The following is an 8,907-nucleotide window of genomic DNA, read 5'->3' on the forward strand; positions in this document are numbered from 1 at the left end:
AAAACCCCTGACTCCTTTCCCTAAAATGACTACTTCATGAAATTTTATGTTTGTAATTTTCTTGTTTTTCTCTCTAGTTTACTATACATACATTCATGCCTATATCTGACTTTTTATAAAGTTCAGTATCATCTCTGTAAGAGACAGGAAGGTTGATACACATAGCTATTAACCATAGATTGCTATATAATATCCATTATATGAATATACTACATTTTTGTACCCATTATACTTGAGATGGTCATTTTTTGTTTTTTTCAGATTTTACTACTAACTAAAATGTTTTTATGAACAGCTTTCATGGTGGTGCATACACGCAAGAAACTTTCTTCCTTAGAAAGTGAAGAGTATGCATATTTTCTACCTAACCAGAAAAAATTAATTTTCTAAAGTTTTACCAGTATATTCTCCTATGAGTAAAGCATACACGTTCAACTAGATTTCATTATGGTTTTTATTAGCATTTCCCATTTCATCAATAAGGCTGAGAATCTCTCAGATGTTTGTTGGCATTTTTCTATTTCTTATTCTGTTATATGCAGTAATATATTTTGCCCATTTTATTACTGAGTTGTCATTTTTCTTATTAATTTTTAGTTGTTTTTTAATATATTCTGGATACTAAAACTTGTCAGTTATGGATGGCAAACCATCTTCCAGTTTGTGTTTTGTGCTTTTCCCATGGTAGGCTTTGAAGAACAACTATTATTATTGTCAATGTTTTTTTATCTCTCTCTCTCTCTCTCTCTCTCTCTCTCTCTCTCCCTTTTTAATGATTTTCACTTTTTTTTTTGTAACTTAAGAACTTTGCTACACAGAATTAGTATATATTCAAGTATTATTTTAAAATCTTTAACGTATCTTTCACATATAAATTTTCATTTTTCTAGGAATTGACTTTTTGTGTGAAGCAAGGATTCATTTTCTTATTCTTTTATACTAATAATCTCAATGTGTTGAGTAGTCCATAATTTCCCCACAGGTCTGCACTGTCAGTTCTGTTATGGGTCAAGTTTTCATGCACAAGTGGGGCTGTTTATCAGTACCCTATCAGTTTCATTGAACAATTTATCAATTCCATGGTGTCTCTGTTAATGTAACTAATGTAAGTTAGTGCAGTTTTCCCCACAATATTCTACCTCTCCAGGGATGTTTCAGATACTCTATACTCTCACATGCATTTCAAATCAAGTACTCAAACTATAGTCATGCACCATATAACAACGTTTCTGTCAATGATGAACCGCATATAGAACTCTGGTTGCATGAGAGTATATTATATTTTTACTGTACCATTTCTATGTTTATATATGTTTAGATACACAAATACTTAGCATTGTGTTATGACTGCCTACACTATTCAGTACAGTAACATGTTGTAAAGGTTTGTAGCTTAGAAGCAATAAGCTACACCACATAGCCTACGTGTGTAATGGGCTATACCATCTAAGTTTGTGTAAGTTCACACAATAACAAAATTGCCTAAGGACACATTTCTCAGAATGTACCACCATAATTAAGCCATGAATGACTGTATATGCAAGACTCCAGTGAGGGTTTGAGTGAACTGGCAAAGACTGACATTGCCATAATCTTGAGTCTTCGTGAAAACAGTATAATTTTTCACCAAGTTTAAGGTCTTCATTTATAGTTTTCAATATGGATTTAGAATTTTTCTCATGCAACTTCATTATAATTTGCATTTTATTACTATTATATTATATATCTTTTTTACAATTACTTAAAAAATTTCATTTCCAGGATAGAGGTGACTTTCAAATATAGAACTCATATGCTTCAATTGTATAAAATCTTATTCAGTAAAAGGATTAATAATGTAGCTCTTATTATTAATTAATATTAATAACACAGTCATGGATAGGCTTGGGAACTTATGCTTGCAGTCCTAGCTATTTCGGAGGCTGAGGTGGGAGGATAGCTTCAGTCCGGGAGTTCAAAGCTGCAGTGAACTATGATTGTGCCACTGTACTCCGGCCCAGGCAACAGAATAAGACCCTGCCTTAAAATGATAATGATAATAATAATAATATAATCATATAAATGCATAGTCTGCAAAAAATGATAATTTTCACATTGTAAAGCCTTATATATTTTATTTCTACTTAATATTTAATAAAATCAATCTTGTATACATCATAGTATTGTATTGTTCCTAATTTTTAAGGTAAAGTTTTAAGTTTTACCGTTAAAAAATATACTTGCTATAAGTTTTTGATAGCTCTCCTTTAATATGTTGAGCCCTCTTCTAGTCCTAATTTTAGACTTATTCTAAAAGTAATGGTTGCTTAAATTTATGAAATGATCATTCTGACTCTATGGAGTTGGTCATTTTTTTTCTTTTCTATTTTATTATTATGATAAATATAAATGAATTTTCTATGTTAAGTTAGTCATGTGCTCTTGGCAGAACTCCATTGAAGAATGCTTATTGCATTGTTGTACATTAGTGATATTTCTTTTATAGAAATATAGTTGACTACTGATTACTGAATTAATTTTGTTACTATTAATTATTCTAAGACTTTTCCACTTTGTCACTTTCAAATACAAAAGTATGAAATTGTTTATACTACCTTATTATTTTTAAAAGTCTGATATCATTTATTCACTTTGTTTAGTCACAGTATTTTTAACATGTATTATTCCTTCTTTTTTTCATCATTGCACAAGGTTTTCAATGTTATCAGTCTTTTCAGAGACCTACCTATGCCTTCAATATCCTTTTTACAGTATGATGTTATTTATGATGTTACTAATTTATGCTTATATATTGTATTCTTTTCCATAATTTATTTTTTTGTCTAATCTTTTTTTTACATTTAGCTTATTAACTTTCAGCCTTCATTTATTTTTACACTATGCAATTTTAGCTCAATATCACACACATTATCATATAAAATGTTTTTATTAATATTCTTTTCTAAGCAATTAAAGTGAAAAAAATTCCTCTGTTTTTTAAGTTTTTATATATGGCATTTTCAGGAGTGTTTTCAGTCTTTTCTAAATTCCAGTATAAGTTCTTATTAACATATCATTAGAAATATATGTTTCAGTTTTTAAATATATAATTATAATTTAAGTTACATTTGTCTTATAGAATTCTAATTTAGTTGTATTACTGTACAAGAAATTGGTCAGTATGAAACCAATTACTTGAATTGAAATGGGTGCCATGTGTATATCCCTTAGGCAAGTAATGATCAAAGTGTGGTCTGCTAACAAGTACCAATCTACAAACCTTTCTATATGTTACAACTTGAGCTAACAAGATTTTCTTTTTCTTTTTTGTTTTTATTTTTCAGGAGCAAGAACAATGCATTGACTGATTCTTATTCAAGCTCTTCATTTTGTTGTTGTGTTACAAAGAGGTGGTGGGCTGGTTACTTGAAGTAGCACTGCCTTAGGTGAGTTTTGTTAATTGTACTTTTCACACCTCTATGTCCTTGCTGATTTTATGCTTAACTTATATTTAAGAGAGGAATAGAAAAATTGTTGATTTATAGGATGTACTTGTTAATTCTGACTTGTATTCTTATCAATTTTGTTTATTACTAAAATCTATGTTCCCACATTTAGAATTGACATCTACTCCTGGTGAAGTAGGCATTTAATTATTATATAATGGCCATCTATGTTTTCAGTGCCTTTTTTTAAAGTGCATTATGCCTGACTTGATTGGTGTCAACTTCTGTAATTAATTTGCTTAGGATTTGCTTGCTGTAATTATATTCTTCATGTTACGTCTTTATGTTTTAATATGTATTTTGTAATAAGACATAACTGGAACTTTAAAATTTAATCCAGTCTTAATATCATTAAAGTATAAAATTAAGATTATTTGTATTTTTGTTACTATTTATATATCTAAATTTATTTATCATATCTAATTTTGCAGTGATTAGTTAGGCAACTACAGATAAGTTATATAGTAATATGGTAACAGTAATATACCAATAGTTATAATTATTTTTTATAACATCAATATTTGTTTAGATTGGTCCAATGTTTACTATTCTTGTACAGCTCTTTGTCTTACTTCTCAGTCTTTCATTTAGAGGTGAATTTTCTCCTCGTTGAAGTATATGCTTCAGAAGTGGTTTAAATGAATTTCTGAATTTTAAATTTTTTCTTTTTCAGTTTGACAAAAATTGTATTATTTCTTCCTACATTTGAAAATTAGTTTAGTGTTTTACCATTTTAATTTATCAGTGAGTTTATCTCACAGTTTTAAAATAGTATATTCAGATATCATCTGCCTCTTTAATGTTATTACTTTATAGGTATTTCCCTCCTATGGCTGCTACTAAAATCTTCTCTGTCTTTGATATTCTGAATTTTTATTACGATAAATCTAGGCATAGATTTCTTGTTATATTTCCTGATTAGGATCCTTTTACTCACTGAGCCTACATATTTAGATACTTTTTAGTTCAAAACAATCACTTTGTTTCAATTTATCACTACATATTTTATTTTATTTTTGTAGCTATTGAAAATGGGATTGTGTTTTTGATTTTTTTTTTCCCAGATAGTTTGCTGGTAGTGTGTAGGGACCCTACTGCTTTTTCTATATTGATTTTGTATCCTGAAACGTTATGGAATTTGTTGTGTCTTTGTCTGGAGCACAGTTGCAATGTCTCCAGGCTCTAGCACACAGGCAAGCTCTCTATGGCAGGTGAGCTGGTGACTGGTATGTGAGCATGCCCAGAGAGACCTTGGCTCTGCACGTTGGGATGTGAATTGGCTTGCTCTGGTGATGGCTCTGGTGTCTGAGGCATGGGAGGACACAGTGCACCCACAGAGCTGGGGCTGAAGTATGGGCCCTCATAGACTGGCCACTTCTCAGGGGGCCACGAGCATGCACAAATTTGGAAGAGGTGGTGGCTAGAGTTTAGAAGCGGCACAACAGTGATTGCTTACTGAGGAGCTGGGGTGTACAGCTGCATTTCCCTGTCTGGGGTGCTCCAGAAATGGCTGTTGTTACTTCAGTAGTAAAACATCCTGGTGTGGTAAAACATGCTGCTGTCCTCTGTGGAGCAGGCCACTGGGAATCACAGTGGTTCCTGCCACATGGCTGATACCAATAGCTCCTGCCTCTCCTTTGTTCCTAGCTCTCTTGCAGTCTCAGGTATTCTGACCTCACAAATAATTCTTTCTATGTGAATATTCTGATTTTTGCTCTACTGCGTTGTTGCAGATTTTTAAATGGGCCTGTGAGCGTTCGCAGGGCTGTTATTGCTTGTGGATAGCTGTCTATATTTATTTTTCTCTTTTTTTCCTTCTTTTTTTCACGATGCTTTGTTTTAACTATATATTTGTTTTTTCTCTTTGTTGTTGTTGTTGTTATGTATTTGTAAGAGGATGAAGGCTCTCCTCCTCCATGATCTTGGTGACATCACTGGCTCCATAATTTTTTTTTTCTCTTCATATCAGTATATTTTGAAAGCCTTTCTGTGGCTGCAGGGGCTAAATCATTCTTGCAAAGAATATGAAGCACAGATTGTCAACTTACTACCATGTTCTTATTAAAGCCTTTGAAATTGATGACAAAGACTTGTTTTGGAGTCTGCATTTCATCAAGCAAGGTAATGAAGAGAGTAATTAGACCCCAAAAGCTTGCTCTTACCTATTGCCAGAAAATGACACTTTTCAACTAGCTGCTGGCTTTTTTTTGATCTTCTGGGTAAGTGCTAGAAATAGTCTCTCATGTGATTGCAGAGTTTAAAACAGTTAGGCAATGGCTATTGATAGCACAAGGATTTATTACTATTCCAGTAATGGTGACAAAGCTTGCTGACAAAATACTTAAAAAAGAAGAAAATAGAATTTGTAGTTGCTATTATCAATTTCTTAAATATTTGCATATTACTGTGCCTACATTATTTCTCAATAGGATGAAGGTAAAGATTAGGACAAAAATTCCAGTTTTTGTCTAAGTAACTCAATATTGTATTTTATGTCAAGAAGTGTATGTAAACATACATATCTTTTATATATAATGATTTCTGAAAAAAATAAATTGAATATAACCTAAAGGGCTTTTATAAATGGCTTCCCTCTTTTACACTCCTCTATCCAAGTATAGGAAATAGACAGATGTCATAAGGATTAAGTACAAAATATTCCAGATGACTAGCATAATTTTTACAACTCACAATTTCTAATTTACATACACAAAATAACAATAAGATCAACCTAAAGCATTATTTTAGTTTAGTTTTTGTTTAGCATTCAGTTTTTGTTAATTTAATTGATTGACAGACACATAAAACATACATTCCATTTTTTTTTCTATTTTTTAAAGCACCTGAGGAATCAGAGGCCAAACAAAAATATCAATATCTTTACGTACTCCACAGTTTTTAAGATGCTTAATATTCCCATTTCCTTTAAATATGTTTTACTCTGGAAAGGTATTGTGCAAGGTGGATTTCTTGGCGGAAACACTCACACTGCTCTCTTTTGGTCGTCACACACTGTGCAGTGGAGCTCATAAGTAATTCCAAAATATCACATAACTTAAGTTAGGAAAAGGTTTTAATATGGAAAAGAGAAAATTTTCCACATTAAATCAAGTCAGAGATGAGTAAGAGAAGAAAAAATCTTAAGTCCCTTATTCTTGCCTTATTTTATGAGGATGCCAATGCCTGAGACATTTGTTGAATAAATTTAGTGAATGGGTTCATGTTCAGGAATTTTTTCCCACTTTCCTTTTGGTCTTCCTTCTCTTGAGGTAAATATAGAAGCAGTCTCTTTGGTAGTATAAACTCAAAGTCTGGAATCAGGAAACCTGGATTTCTATGGTGCTATTGATAGGAGTGTATAAGAGTGTCAGTTGCCAAATACTTACAGATGCTGGGCCCAAGGAAATACTCATTTTCCCCTGGGAGCATGATGGAAGCTATAATTTTCCTGAATATTTGAGCTTGGTACAACTCCTTCAATGGGTTGAAGGTACCCAGGGTTGCTTTCTCAACAATGATGCTAATGATGCTCTCTGTTTTATAATAATTTTCACGGGGAACAGCTACCGTCCCCTCTCTCCCATTTGTAAAGGCTTCTTTCTTGGTTCATTCTGTTCAAGTAGAACAATGGGCTTCTCAAAGACAAAGAAATTGGTTTGTCCAAAAAGATAACTGAATCACCTGGTTAATCATATTCTTATATTTGTGCCCAAGGGCAGAAAGGACACAAAAACATATTACAATGCAGGCCCTAAAATCTGGATGGAAATTGAATATATTGTATCTCACTATACCAGGTATCATTTAAACATCACTCTATACTTGTTCTATTCAAATATTCAAGAGCTATTTTTTTCCATGAAATTTGTTGTTTACTTTTAAGCATGAGCTACATGGATTTTCCTAAATCGCAAGTAAAAATAAAAGCTTCAGATACCAAAGAAAAGAGTCCAACTATAAAAGCAGAAAAAAAGCTTTGATAAGCCCATTGGTCTACTTGAGCAGACAGAAGCAAGAGAAATGTTTTATTAACATCTCATCTCCTCCCTTAGCCCTTATAATAAATATAACAACAAACAAAAACTCAACAGCTCAAATTCTGATACCTGTGGAAGCCTGCTCAGTTGAAAATGTTTCAAGCATATATCAGCTTTTAAATTCATGAATCTCAGTAGGAGCATAAACTTACATTTGATATAAAAAAAAAACACTCGGGGTTTCTGTTTGGCAAAAGGTTTCTATTTACTTTTGGCTGGCACATAACCTATCATTACAAAAACTTCCTTTAATACTGAGTGAGATAATTTACTTTTAATTCTGTGAGGGAACTTTCTATGGATGAAGTTGTGTTATCAAATCATTCGTGTTAAGAGATAATCCTAACTGATTATCTGTAAACTGAAAAATACAGTATGCAAGACAGCAGTTTGGGATACCTTTAGATTGGAAAAGTGATATTCAGAAGAGAAAGATGATTGGTGACAGTAACCATGATTAAAAAACAAAGAAACAAACAAACAAAAAAGCAATTGGATCACAATCATCCCTCTTGAAAGACAAAACTGGGGATTTTTTTTTTTTTCAAATCCTTTATCCTGGCTACTCTATTCCAAAGAAAAAATAATTGCATTTGTTGTCTTCCTTTCTTTCTCTCTTATCCACAGATGCACACACACGCACATACACACAACAACATACTATGTCTGTATGTATTTCATATATTGAGAGAAAAGAAAAGAGAGAGAGAGAAGTGAGATGAAAAGACAATCGTAACAGTCTTTCACTTTGGGGGGAGTTAATTAAGTACAGTATTTCATTGATTTTAAGAAGTAGATTTTTTTTCATATTTTATATTTCTATGATAAACAACATCTTATAATAGCAGTCAGCCAAATGGCTGTAGCATCATAATTTTTATTCCTGAAAGAATAACCAGTGAATTACACTCTTAAGAATTCAGTCATCTGAACATTTAAAAACCATTTGAGATACTGGTTGTTTCTGACACCTCTTAAACAACACTTCAGAAAAAAAGTACAACCTAAAATATTTGCAGAATTTTTATCAGGATCTTGGAAGAATATATTTCAGTCTTTTGCTGCCCAGTAGTGAATATCCAACAGTTAAAATGTGGCTAGTATAAATTATGTTGTAAGTTAAAAATATTCACAAAATTTCAAATATTAGTATGTAAAAAATATAAATATTACAATAATACTTTTCTTGTATTTATTACATGTTGAAATGATAAAATTTTGGATTTATTTGCTTAAATAAAATATAGTGTTATTAAAAATTAATATCATCTGTTTTCAATTTTGAATGTAGCTATTAGAAAACTTAAATTATGCATATGGCTCACATTATATTTCTATACAGTGATGCTTTAGACCATATGGAACTTTTTTTTTTGGAACAATGC

This window comes from Lemur catta, chromosome 7, assembly GCF_020740605.2.
Source record: "Lemur catta isolate mLemCat1 chromosome 7, mLemCat1.pri, whole genome shotgun sequence".
In the NCBI taxonomy this organism is placed as follows: Eukaryota; Metazoa; Chordata; class Mammalia; order Primates; family Lemuridae; genus Lemur; species Lemur catta.